This window comes from Aegilops tauschii, chromosome 3 (genome assembly GCF_002575655.3).
Source record: "Aegilops tauschii subsp. strangulata cultivar AL8/78 chromosome 3, Aet v6.0, whole genome shotgun sequence".
Classification (NCBI taxonomy): Eukaryota; Viridiplantae; Streptophyta; class Magnoliopsida; order Poales; family Poaceae; genus Aegilops; species Aegilops tauschii.
In genome coordinates, this window is record NC_053037.3 from 492,110,615 (window position 1) to 492,125,261 (window position 14,647).

The window sequence follows — 14,647 nt, forward strand, 5'->3', positions numbered from 1 at the left end:
TAGTCCTTTTCATTGTGTCCCTAAGAAGGGAGGTATTACCGTTGTTCCTAATGATAAAAATGAATTGATTCCGCAAAGAATTGTCACAGGTTATACAATGGTAATTGACTTTAGGAAATTGAATAAAGCTACTAGGAAAGATCGTTATCCTCTGCCATTTATTGATCAAATGGTAGAAAGACTATCAAAATATACACATTTCTGCTTTCTAGATGGTTATTCTGTTTTTTCCCAAATACCTGTGTCACAAGAGGATCAAGAAAAAACTACTTTTACTTGCCCTTTCGGTACCTTTACCTTTGCTTATAGACGTATGCCTTTTGGTTTATGCAATGCACCTGCTAATTTTCAAAGATGTATGACTGCTATATTCTCTGTTTTTTGTGAAAAGATTGTTGAGATTTTCATGGATGATTTCTCCGTTTACGGAACTTCTTTTGATGATTGCTTAAGCAACCTTGATCGAGTTTTGCAGAGATGTGAAGAAACTAATCTCGTCTTGAATTGGGGGAAGTGCCACTTTATGGTTAATGAAGGTATTGTCTTGGGGCATAAAGTCTCCAAAAGAAGTAGTGAAGTCAATAAAGCTAAATTTGATGCTACTGAAAAAATGTCGTGTCCTAAAGATATCAAAGGTGTCGTGGAATTGTCACGGCAGATGTCCTAGCAAAAGGACTTAGTCGTGGAGCCATCGCAACTAGGTTAGCTTAAAGGGGTTAAACAGGACAAAGGACACAAGGATTTTATACTAGTTCGGCCCCTTGCGGTGAAGGTAAAGGCCTAATCCAGCTTGAGGTGGTATTTCTTGGGTTTCGATTACTAGGGAGCGAATACGCTTGACCTAGCTTTAGATCTCTTATCTCTTGCCCTAAGCCGCCGCGGGGTCGTCCCTTTATATACACAGGTTGACGCCCTGCGGCTCACGGAGTCCCGGCCGGCTCATACACAACTTGTCTGGCTCGGTCACTAACTATACTTGCCTTACAATACAAGTAACACACATATGGCGGTTTATACCTATGGGCCTTAAGCCGCCTTTGGGCTTTGGGTCCTTAGTAAGCCTGCTTCATGAACCACCATCTTTGACATCTTTACGAGCCTTGTCTTGATGAACCGTCATCGGTATAACCCGGCCCCTCCTGGGCGGGTTATACCCAATAGTCATATCCCCAACATTAGGCCCCAAGTTGATTTGAACTTGTTCATGTCAATCTTCAACACTCAGAAAAAATCCTTTTTCATTTACTCTCGCGAGATCTTGTAACCCGCCATGACGTCATCTCCTGGGATTGTGGTAACCCGGCATGACGTTACATGTCATTAATATTGCACAAGGTCCAAATCTTAATAAATCTTCTCTTTTACTGAACCCCCGAAAATCGAGGCGTTTGCACCATCACATATCCATTTTTTGGTCTCCTCGATTCCCGCGCACGCCAGTTATCCTTCCAGCCTTATAAATAGGACCAGAGGTCCATTTTCACTCTCCCCCCTTTGCCTTCTTGTCTTCAACCTTTCTCTCTCTCACAACGCATCTACGCATCTGAACACCGCCGTCGCCGACCTCGTCGTCTTCCTCGACCCCGGCCGCTGCATCGACCTGAACGAGACCAGAGAAACTGCGGCGCCTCTCCATTGCTCAGTGCATCCATTAAGCACCTCTCCTTTCTCTACTGTAGATCTCCATTAGGGTTTTCTGAAGTTCTTCGGAGTTCGTCGTCGTTCTTCATCATACCTCTGTTTTATCCTTTCTTCAATCCAAAAATAACTTTTGAAATATGCAGAAACTGTTTCTGTACCTTCTCTTAATCACTGAATATGCTTCCTAGATGCAGAAATCTTGCCAATATGCTAGTTCCTCCGCTGCTGCAATATTAGGGTTTGATTTTAATTTCTTTTTTCGCACAGCGTTAGATCCAAATTAACCGCACCAGTCTGTAAAACCTGTCTATCCAACACTTAGTAGAATTCGCTCTTGATAGATCTTAAATACCATTATTGTCATGCCGTCTTACATCACCAGTTATAAGTAGTCATATGTCATTAGGCCCCGTTTAAGCCGCCAATGCGAATATATGCTGCAGCGGTCATCTCCGGCTTAACAAATCAACTTAAACCAGCAAATTTTTCTTTCTTTTAGGCTTCTTCCCCTACGATGCCGAAGACAGTTACCTCATGTAATTGGGTTCCTTCCATTGTCACTGAAAACACGCTCTTGTTCTTTGTCAAAGTCGGCTTTTTACTAGCAAAAAACATCCTGCACTGGCGTGCTCCCACACCAGGTGAAGAAAGACCTCAGCCACAAGATGGTGAGGTCATTTCTTTTACTGCTCACATGAACCAGGGATTCTCACCACCTGGATCTAAATTTTTCCGAGACGTTCTGCACTTCTTTCAGCTTCATCCTCAAGACATCGGACCCAATTCCGTGTCAAACATCTGCAATTTTCAAGTTTTCTGTGAAGTATACCTTCAAGAAGAACCCAGCGTTGAACTCTTCAGGGAAAATTTTTATCTGAACCGGCAGAACGAATTTACCAATGGACCCAGCTTAGAACTTGGCGGAGTCTCAATTCAATGGAGAAGAGATGCTATCTTCCCCTATGCTCGCCTACCGAGTCACCCCAAAGATTGGAATCAAACATGGTTCTATTGTAAAGATACTTCTCCGGCTGATGAGAATCCACTGCCGGGTTATCGTACCGAACGAATCAACCCCAAACATCATCTTCCCGAATGGCTTACCACAGCTGGACGTGCAAAGCTTGCACCTACTATTTCAAAGGTCAAGGCCCTGCTGGGAAATGGGTTAACTGGTATTGACTTGGTTTGGTGCTGGGTTTCTTAGAGAATCATACCCTTGAGCCGCCGTTCCGGCTTAATGTGTACTTATACAGGTGATGCAAAAGACCCACTGCGCTACTGCTCCACGCGTTTAACTGATAACGCAATCAATGAGATGACAAAAACCCCTTCTTAATGAGAGCCAGGAAAGCTGCAGTAAGGTGGGACTGAACCCTTTCTGCACACTGAACCCGCCACCAGCCGTGAGTCTCCAACTTATTTATTTTACCTTATCATTCAAATGTTCTATTAACTCAACCTTAATGACTTTCACAGGCTAACTCCGCTTTTTGGAAGAAGGAGTATGACCATGAAGCTGCCAAGAAAGCCAGGGCCAAAGCAAAAGCCGTCAAGAAAGCCGCCAAGAAAACTAAGAAGAAATTAAATGCTTCTGAGATGTTTGAATTGGACGACAGTTCTGAGTCGGAGATAGCCCTTGACTCCCTTGGCTCCTTTTTCAATTATCTTATTGACACTGATTATCATCAGGATGACACGGGGGCCAGCCAAGCGGTTGAAGAAGAGGTAACTATTATTTCCTTCGACTCAGTGATACGTCTCCAACGTATCTACTTTTCCAAACACTTTTGCCCTTGTTTTGGACTCTAACTTGCATTATTTGAATGGAACTAACCCGGACAGACGCCGTTTTCAGCAGAACTGCCATGGTGTTATTTTTGTGCAGAAATAAAAGTTCTCGGAATGACCTGAAAATCCACGGAGACACGTTTTGGAATCAATGAAAAATATTGGCGAAAGATCCAGCATCAGGGGGCCCACACCTTGTCCACAAGGGTGCAGGGCGCGCCCCCCTGGCTCGTGGGCCTCCTGGGACTCCACCGACCTCAACCCCAACTCCATATATTCACGTTCGGGGAGAAAAAAAATCAGGGAGAAGTATTCATCGCGTTTTACGATACGGAGCCGCCGCCAAGCTCTAATCTTCCTCAGGAGATCTGGAGTACGTTCGGGGCTCCGGAGAGGGGAATCCGTCGCCATCGTCATCATCAACCATCCTCCATCACCAATTTCATGATGCTCATCGCCGTGCATGAGTAATCCCATCGCAGGCTTGCTGGACGGTGATGGGTTGGATGAGAGTACCATGTAATCGAGTTAGTTTTGTTAGGGTTTGATCCCTAGTATCCATTATGTTCTAAGATTGATGTTGCTATGACTTTGCTATGCTTAATGCTTGTCACTAGGGCCCGAGTGCCATGATTTCAGATCTGAACCTATTATGTTTTCATGAATATATGTGTGTTCTTGATCCTATCTTGCAAGTCAATAGTCACCTACTATGTGTTATGATCCGGCAACCCTGAAGTGACAATAATTGGGACCACTCCCGCTGATGATCGTAGTTTGAGGAGTTCATGTATTCACTAAGTGTTAATGCTTTGCTTCGGTACTCTATTAAAAGGAGGCCTTAATATCCCTTAGTTTCCAATAGGACCCCACTGCCCCGGCGCCTCCACCCGGCCTGGCCGCCCCCGCAGGCCATGGACGAGAGGAGGGGAGAAGGCCCCCGCCGCCAGCCACTGCGGGGGGCTTTGCCCAGGCAGCTCTGGCTGGTGGCGGCGGGGAAGGGGAGGAGGGGGAGGGCTAGCGGCAGGAGGTGGCGCCGCCGCCCGTGTCACCCGCGGGAGGGGCGACACGGGGGCTAGGTCTTCTTTTGTAATAGTGACCCCGCCGATGACAAAAACACGTTCTACGACATAGCGAGGAAGTGCCTTCTTAACTTGTTTGAACCCCTCAAATAATATTCAGACTATGCTCCATGAGGTTTCTTGGGATACCTAGCATATTAGAAGGGTGCCCGACAAAGATGTCCCAATTCTCGCGCAGAAAGCCATGTAGTGCTTCATCCAGCGGAGCATCAAGACGAGTTCCAATAGAGATCGTTTTAGATAGATTGTCGGGGTGAACATGAAATTTTTGCAAAGTATCTTCATAGATGAGGTTGAGGTTGTTGCCTCCTTCCATAAGGACCTTGCATAGTCGATATCCGTCAATGATAGGGTCGAGGACGAGAGCCGCAACTCCTCGGCCGTGGACTCCTATCGGTTGGTCTTGGTGACCAAAGGTGATCAAAATGTCAGACCACCTATTTTCTGATGTTGTCGTGCAGTCAATGTGGCAGATCTCTCGAAGTGCTCTTTTTCGATGATTTATTGAGGAGTGGGTCTCGTAGATCATGAGGACGTCCCTGGCTTCATACGGGTGGTGCCCTTGATTATGATTGACTGTTGCACCCTGGTTTGATGAATGCTGAGGTTGTCTAGGAACTTCACTCCCCCATTTGCTATTTGTCATATGATCCAACAACTCCTGAGATTGTGGGTGACTTGCTTATTAGGGGAGGTGGGGTCAATCGCGCATGGCTTGTCGAGTATGGTGTCTAGCAGCGATTTGGTTTTGTCATTCTGACTTTTCTTCCATGACAGCTAGTCGTCTTGCTCATTGGTGTTGGCGCACTTTAATCATCTGTTCCAACATGGGCGCCTGCTTTCTTCCCCTACTTTGAGTAGCTCCGAACTGGGGCTCTGGTGCCATTGATTGGCTGACCAAGCGTCCTCCATAGCACAATATTTTGTCACTATGTCGGAGAGTTCAACGAACGTCCTGAGATGTTCTCGTGAAACAACTTTTCCAAGTCCCTTATTGTAGACGTTGTAAAGGAATGCCGATATGGCCTCCCGATCTGTGCAATCCGGAATTTTGTTTTTCGTAAACAAAAAATGTGTCCAGAATTGCCGAACCATTTCGTTTGTCTTTTGCACGACGAGGGCTAAATCCCAAATGTCAATCGTCCCTGATTGATCGGGCGGTACTCGACGTGGGGGTGGGTTGGAGAGAAAAATGTATTCAGATCTGATATCGGTCTCCTAGATGGATTTTCCCGAGGTCGCTCTGACGTCGGCCCTAGTCCTACTCGCGGGGCCTGACTAGCCTGGCCACCACACCATGTCCTCGGACCCGGGTTCCAAGCCTGGTCCGACACATCGTAGTTTTCCGTCCCAAGCCTGGTATAATGCTTGTGCTTGGGCGAAAGTCGCCTGCTGCTCCTTGATACGTCCATTTTGCATCATGCTTTTATATTGATATTTATTGCATTATGGGTTGTTATTACACATTATGGTACAATACTTATGCATTTTCTCTCTTATTTTACAAGGTTTACACAAAGAGGGAGAATGCCAGCAGCTGGAATTCTGGACCAGAAAGGAGCAAATCTGCGAGACCTATTCTGCACAACTCCAAAAGTCCTGCGGAGAATTATTTTGGAATATATGAGAATTATTAGGCGAAGAAAATACCAGATGGGGCCCACCAGGTGGCCACAAGCCTGGGGCGCCCCTAGGGCTTATGGGCCCCTGCTAGGTCTCTGGTGTCCATCTTCCGCTATATGAAGGGTTTTTACCTGAAAAAAAATCAGAAGGAAGCTTTCGGGACGAAGCGCTGCCGTCTCGAGGCGGAACCTGGGCAGAAGCAACCTAGGGCTCCAGCAGAGCTATTCTGCCGGGGAAACTTCCCTTCGGGAGGGGGAAATCGAAGCCATTGTCATCACCAACGATCCTCTCATCGAGAGGGGGTCAATCTCCATCAACATCTTCAACAGCACCATCTCCTGTCAAACCCTAGTTCATCTCTTGTATTCAATCTTTGTCTCAAAACCTCATATTGGTACCTGTGGGTTGCTGGTACTGTTGATTACTCCTTCTAGTTGATGCTAGTTGGTTTATTTCGTGGAAGATCATATGTTCAGATCCTTAATGATATTCAATAGCCCTCTGATCTTGAACATGAACGTGCTTTGTGAGTAGTTACGGAGGACTGGGAGAAGTCTTGTTATAAATAATCATGTGAATTTGGTATTCGTTTGATATTTTGATGAGATGTATGTTGTCTTTCCTCTAGTGGTGTTATGTGAGTGTCGACTACATGACACTTCACCATGATTAGGGCCTAGGGGAAGGCATTGGGAAGTAATAAGTAGATGATGGGTTGCCAGAGTGATAGAAGCTTAAACCCTAGTTTATGATTTGCTTCGTAAGGGGCTGATTTGGATCCACATGTTTCATGCTATGGTTAGATTTATCTTAATTCTTCTTTCGTAGTTGTGGATGTTTGCGAGAGGGGTTAATCATAAGTGGGAGGCTTGTCCAAGTAAGGACAACACCAAAGCACCGGTCCACCCACATATCAAATTATCAAAGTAACGAACGTGAATCATATGAGCATGATGAAAACTAACTTGACAATATTTCCCATGTGTCCTCGGGAGCGCTTTGCTTTATATAAGAGTCCATCCAGGCTTATCCTTTGCTAAAAAAGGATTGGGCCACCTTGCTGCACCTTTGTTACACTTGTTACTTGTTACCTGTTATGAATTATCTTATCACAAAACTATCTGTTACCGATAATTTCATTGCTTGCAGAGAATACCTTGCTGAAAACCGCTTGTCATTTCCTTCTGCTCCTCGTTGGGTTTGACACTCTTACTTATCGAAAGGACTACAATAGATCCCCTATACTTGTGGGTCATCAAGATTCTTTTCTGGCGCCATTGCCGGGGATTGAAGCGCCTTTGGTAAGTGGAATTTGGTAAGGAAACATTTATATTACGTGCTGAAATTTACTGCCACTTGTCACTATGGAAAACCATCCTTTGAGGGGTTTGTTCGGGGTATCTTCACCTCGAACAGAAGAACAAAGAGTTGCTCCACAACCTACTGAACCTACTGAAAATATTTATTATGAAATTCCTTCGGGTATGATAGAGAAACTGCTAGCTAGTCCTTATGCAGGAGGTGGATTACTACATCCTGATATGCATCTAATCTATGTGGATGAAGTTTGTGGATTATTTAAGCTTGCAGATTTGCCCGAGGATGACGTCAAGAAGAAGGTCTTCCCTTTAGCTTTGAAGGGAAATGCATTGACATGGTATAGGCTATGCGATGATATTGGTACTTGGAATTACAACCGATTGAAATTGGAATTTCATCAGAAGTTGTATCCTATGCATCTGGTTCATCATGAATGGAATTATATATATATATATATATATATATATATATAATTTTTGGCCTCATGAAGGAGAAAGTATCGCTCAAGCTTGGGGAGGCTTAAGTCAATGTTATATTCATGCCCCAATCATGAGCTCTCAAGAGAAATTATTATTCGGAACTTTTATGCTCGGCTTTGTCGTAATGATCAATCCATGCTCGATAGTTCTTGTACTAGTTCTTTTATGAAGAAAACTATTGAATTCAAATGGGATCTTTTGGAAAGAATTAAATGCAACTCTAAACATTGGGAGCTCAGCGAAGGTAAGGAGTCAGGTATAAACCTTAAGTTTGATTGTGTTAAATCTTTTATGGATACCGATGCTTTTCGTGAATTTAGCACTAAATATGGACTTGACTCTGAGATAGTAGCTTCTTTTTGTGAATCATTTGCTACTCATGTTGATCTCCCTAAGGAGAAGTGGTTTAAATATCATCCTCCCATTGAAGTAAAAATAGTAGAACCTATTAAAGCTGAAGAGGAAACCATTACTTATAATGTTGGTCCTGTTATTCCTACTGCTTATATTGAGAAACCACCTTTCCCTGTTAGGATAAAAGAACATGCTAAAGCTTCAACTGTGGTTCATAAGAATTATAATAGAACACCTACACCCCCTGAACAAATTAAAGTTGAACCTAGTATTGCTATGGTTAAAGATCTCTTAGTCGATAATATTGATGGGCATGTTATTTAGTTCTCCGATGAAGCTGCTAGAATTGCTAAACCCGATAATGAAGATAAACATAGACCTATTGTTGGCATGCTTGTTGTTTCTATTAAGATAGGAGATCACTGTTATCATGGCTTATGTGATTTGGGTGCTAGTGTGAGTGCAATTCCCTTTACTTTATACCAAGAAATTATGAATGATATTGCACCTGCTGAAATTGAAGATATTGATGTTACTATTAAGCTTGCCAATAGAGACACTATCTCACCAATTGGGATAGTTAGAGATGTTGAAGTCTTGTGTGGGAAAATAAAATACCCTACTGATTTTCTAGTTCTTGGTTCCCCACAAGATGATTTTTGTCCCATTATATTTGGTAGACCTTTCTTGAACACTGTTAATGCTAAAATAGCTTGTGAGAAAGAAACTGTTAGAGTCAGTTTTGGGGATGTGTATCGTGAGTTTAATTTCTCCAAATTTCGTAGACAACCTCATGATAAAGAATTGCCTAATAGAGATGAAATTAGTGGTCTTCCTTCTATTGTCGTGCCTCCTACTGATTCTTTAGAACAATATTTTCTAGACCATGAAAATGATATGTTCATGAATGAAAGAAAGGAGTTAGACAAGATTTTCTTTAAACAAATGCCTGTTTTGAAACACAATTTGCCTGTTGATACTCTTGGAGATCCTCTACCACCCAAGAGTGATCCTGTGTTCGATCTTAAACAATTACCTGATACTTTGAAATATGCTTACCTTGATGAAAAGAAGATATATCTTGTTATTATTAGTGCTAACCTTTCAGAGCATGAGGAAAAGAAATTATTGAAAACTCTGGAGAAGCACCATGCTGCTATTGGATATACTCTGTATGATCTTAAGGGCATTAGTCCCACTAAGTCAGCACAAAATTAATATGGAACCTGATGCTAAACCAGTTGTTGATCATCAGCGACGGTTGAATCCTAAGATGAAAGTAGTGGTAAGAAATGAAATATTAAAGCTTCTGGAAGCAGGTATAATCTATCCTATTGTTGAGATGGGTTAGTCCTTTTCATTGTGTCCCTAAGAAGGGAGGTATTACCATCGTTCCTAATGATAAAAATGAATTGATTCCCCAAAGAATTGTCACAGGTTATAGAATGGTAATTGATTTTAGGAAATTGAATAAAGCTACTAGGAAAGATCGTTACCCTCTGCCATTTATTGATCAAATGGTAGAAAGACTATCAAAACATACACATTTCTGCTTTCTAGATGGTTATTCTGTTTTTTCCAATGTTGGGGATATCGCTTATCGGTAACTTATCAGTCGACCCATGATAAGGGGTAAATCGGCCAGTTTATCGGCATATCGACCAATTTATCGCCATATCGGCTGATTTATCGGTCGATTTATCTTATCCTTCACACAACGGTTAGCGATAAATCGGCCGATTTATCGAAATATCGGGAGATATCTTGAACAGTGGTTTTTCCCAAATACCTGTGTCACAAGAGGATAAAGAAAAAACTACTTTTACTTGCCCTTTCGGTACCTTTGCTTATAGACGTATGCCTTTTGGTTTATGCAATGCACCTGCTAATTTTCAAAGATGTATGACTGCTATATTCTCTGTTTTTTGTGAAAAGATTGTTGAGATTTTCATGGATGATTTCTCCGTTTACGGAACTTCTTTTGATGATTGCTTAAGCAACCTTGATCGAGTTTTGCAGAGATGTGAAGAAACTAATCTCGTCTTGAATTGGGGGAAGTGCCACTTTATGGTTAATGAAGGTATTGTCTTGGGGCATAAAGTCTCCGAAAGAAGTATTGAAGTCGATAAAGCTAAATTTGATGCTATTGAAAAAATGTCGTGTCCTAAAGATATAAAAGGTGTCGTGGAATTGTCACGGCAGATGTCCTAGCAAAAGGACTTAGTCGTGGAGCCATCACAACTAGGTTAGCTTAAAGGGGTTAAACAGGACAAAGGACACAAGGATTTTATACTAGTTCGGCCCCTTGCGGTGAAGGTAAAGGCCTAATCCAGCTTGAGGTGGTATTTCTTGGGTTTCCATTACTAGGGAGCGAATACGCTTGACCTAGCTTTCGATCTCTTATCTCTTGTCCTAAGCCGCCGTCGGGTCGTCCCTTTATATACACAGGTTGACGCCCTGCGGCTCACGGAGTCCCGGCCGGCTCATACACAACTTGTCCGGCTCGGTCACTAACTATACTTGCCTTACAATACAAGTAACACACATATGGCGGTTTATACCTATGGGCCTTAAGCCGCCTTTGGGCTTTGGGTCCTTAGTAATGCTGCTTCATGAACCGCCATCTTCGACATCTTTACGGGCCTTTCGTTGATGAACCGTCATCGGTATAACCCGGCCCCTCCTGGGCGGGTTATACCCTTTAGTCATATCCCCAACATTAGGCCCCAGGTTGATTTGAACTTGTTCATGTCAATCTTCAACACTCAGAAAAAATCCTTTTTCATTTACTCTCGCGAGATCTTGTAACCCGCCATGACGTCATCTCCTGGGATTGTGGTAACCCGCCATGACGTCACCTGTCATTAATATTGCACAAGGTCCAAATCTTAATAAATCTTCTCTTTTACTGAACCCCCGAAAATCAAGGCGTTTGCACCATCACATATCCATTTTTTGGTCTCCTCGATTCCCGCGCACGCCACTTATCCTTCCAGCCTTATAAATAGGACCAGAGGTCCATTTTCACTCTCCCCCCTTTGCCTTCTCGTCTTCAACCTTTCTCTCTCTCACAACGCATCTGCGCATCTGAACACCGCCGTCGCCGACCTCGTCGTCTTCCTCGACCCCGGCCGCTGCATCGACCTGAATGAGACCAGAGAAACTGCGGCGCCTCTCCATTGCTCAGTGCATCCATTAAGCACCTCTCCTTTCTCTACTGTAGATCTCCATTAGGGTTTTCTGAAGTTCTTCGGAGTTCATCGTCGTTCTTCATCATACCTCTGTTTTATCCTTTCTTCAATCCAAAAATAACTTTTGAAATATGCAGAAACTGTTTCTGTACCTTCTCTTAATCACTGAATATGCTTCCTAGATGCAGAAATCTTGCCAATATGCTAGTTCCTCCGCTGCTGCGATATTAGGCTTTGATTTTAATTTCTTTTTTCGCACAGCGTTAGATCCAAATTAACCGCACCAGTCTGTAAAACCTGTCTATCCAACACTTAGCAGAATTCGCTCTTGATAGATCTTAAATACCATTATTGTCATGCCGTCTTACATCACCAGTTATAAGTAGTCATATGTCATTAGGCCCCGTTTAAGCCGCCAATGCGAATATATGCTGCAGCGTTCATCTCCGGCTTAACAAATCAACTTAAACCGGCAAATTTTTCTTTCTTTTAGGCTTCTTCCCCTACGATGCCGAAGACAGTTACCTCATGTAATTGGGTTCCTTCCATTGTCACTGAAAACACGCTCTTGTTCTTTGTCAAAGTCGGCTTTTTACCAGCAAAAAACATCCTGCACTGGCGTGCTCCCACACCAGGTGAAGAAAGACCTCAGCCACAAGATGGTGAGGTCATTTCTTTTACTGATCACATGAACCGGGGCTTCTCACCACCTGGATCTAAATTTTTCCGAGAGGTTCTGCACTTCTTTCAGCTTCATCCTCAAGACATCAGACCCAATTCCGTGTCAAACATCTGCAATTTTCAAGTTTTCTGTGAAGTATACCTTCAAGAAGAACCCAGCGTTGAACTCTTCTGGGAAAATTTTTATCTGAACCGGCAGAACGAATTTACCAATGGACCCAGCTTAGAACTTGGCGGAGTCTCAATTCAATGGAGAAGAGATGCTATCTTCCCCTATGCTCGCCTACCGAGTCACCCCAAAGATTGGAATCAAACATGGTTCTATTGTAAAGATACTTCTCCGGCTGATGAGAATCCACTGCCGGGTTATCGTACCGAACGAATCAACCCCAAACATCATCTTCCCGAATGGCTTACCACAGCTGGACGTGCAAAGCTTGCACCTACTATTTCAAAGGTCAAGGCCCTGCTGGGAAATGGGTTAACTGGTATTGACTTGGTTCGGTGCTGGGTTTCTTGGAGAATCATACCCTTGAGCCGCCGTTCCGGCTTAATGTGTACTTATACAGGTGATGCAAAAGACCCACTGCGCTACTGCTCCACGCGTTTAACTGATAACGCAATCAATGAGATGACAAAAACCCCTTCTTAATGAGAGCCAGGAAAGCTGCAGTAAGGTGGGACTGAACCCTTTCTGCACACTGAACCCGCCACCAGCCGTGAGTCTCCAACTTATTTATTTTACCTTATCATTCAAATGTTCTATTAACTCAACCTTAATGACTTTCACAGGCTAACTCCGCTTTTTGGAAGAAGGAGTATGACCATGAAGCTGCCAAGAAAGCCAGGGCCAAAGCAAAAGCCGTCAAGAAAGCCGCCAAGAAAACTAAGAAGAAATTAAATGCTTCTGAGATGTTTGAATTGGACGACAGTTCTGAGTCGGAGATAGCCCTTGACTCCCTGGGCTCCTTTTTCAATTATCTTATTGACACTGATTATCATCAGGATGACACGGGGGCCAGCCAACCAGTTGAAGAAGAGGTAACTATTATTTCCTCTGACTCAGTGATACGTCTCCAACGTATCTACTTTTCCAAACACTTTTGCTCTTGTTTTGGACTCTAACTTGCATTATTTGAATGGAACTAACCCGGACAGACGCCGTTTTCAGCAGAACTGCCATGGTGTTATTTTTGTGCACAAATAAAAGTTCTTAGAATGACCTGAAAATCCACGGAGACACGTTTTGGAATTAATGAAAAATATTGGCGAAAGATTCAGCATCAGGGGGCCCACACCTTGTCCACAAGGGTGCAGGGCGCCCCCCCTGGGGCGCGCCCCTGCCTCGTGGGCCTCCTGGGACACCACCGACCTCAACCCCAACTCCATATATTCATGTTCGGGGAGAAAAAAATCAGGGAGAAGGATTCATCGCGTTTTACGATAAGGAGCCGCCGCCAAGCCCTAATCTTCCTCAGGAGGGCTGATCTGGAGTCCATTCGGGGCTCCGGAGAGGGGAATCCGTCGCCATCGTCATCATCAACCATCCTCCATCACCAATTTCATGATGCTCATCGCCGTGCGTGAGTAATTCCATCGCAGGCTTGCTGGACGGTGATGGGTTGGATGAGATTTACCATGTAATTGACTTAGTTTTGTTAGGGTTTGATCCCTAGTATCCATTATGTTCTAAGATTGATGTTGCTATGACTTTGCTATGCTTAATGCTTGTCACTAGGGCCTGAGTGCCATGATTTCAGATCTGAACCTATTATGTTTTCATGAATATATGTGCGTTCTTGATCCTATCTTGCAAGTCAATAGTCACCTACTATGTGTTATGATCCGGCAACCCCGAAGTGACAATAATCGGGACCACTCCCGGTGATGACCGTAGTTTCAGGAGTTCATGTATTCACTAAGTGTTAATGCTTTGGTTCGGTACTCTATTAAAAGGAGGCCTTAATATCCCTTAGTTTCCAATAGGACCCCCCTGCCACGGGAGGGTAGGACAAAAGATGTCATGCAAGTTCTTTTCCATAAGCACGTATGACTATATTCGGAATACATGCCTACATTACATTGATGAACTGGAGCTAGTTCTGTGTCACCCTATGTTATAACTATTGCATGAGGAATCGCATCCGACATAATTATCCATCATTGATCCATTGCCTACGAGCTTTTCACATATTGATCTTTGCTTAGTTACTTTTCCGTTGCCACTATTATGATTGCTACAAAAACTATTACTGTTACCTTTGCCACTATTACCGTTACTTCCATACTACTTTGCTACTAAATACTTTGCTGCAGATATTAAGTCTTTCAGGTGTGGTTGAATTGACAACTCAACTGCTAATACTTGAGAACATTCTTTAGCTCCCCTTGTGTTGAATCAATAAATTTGGGTTGAATACTCTACCCTCGAAAACTGTTGCGATCCCCTATACTTGTGGGTTATCAAGACTATTTTCTGGCGCTG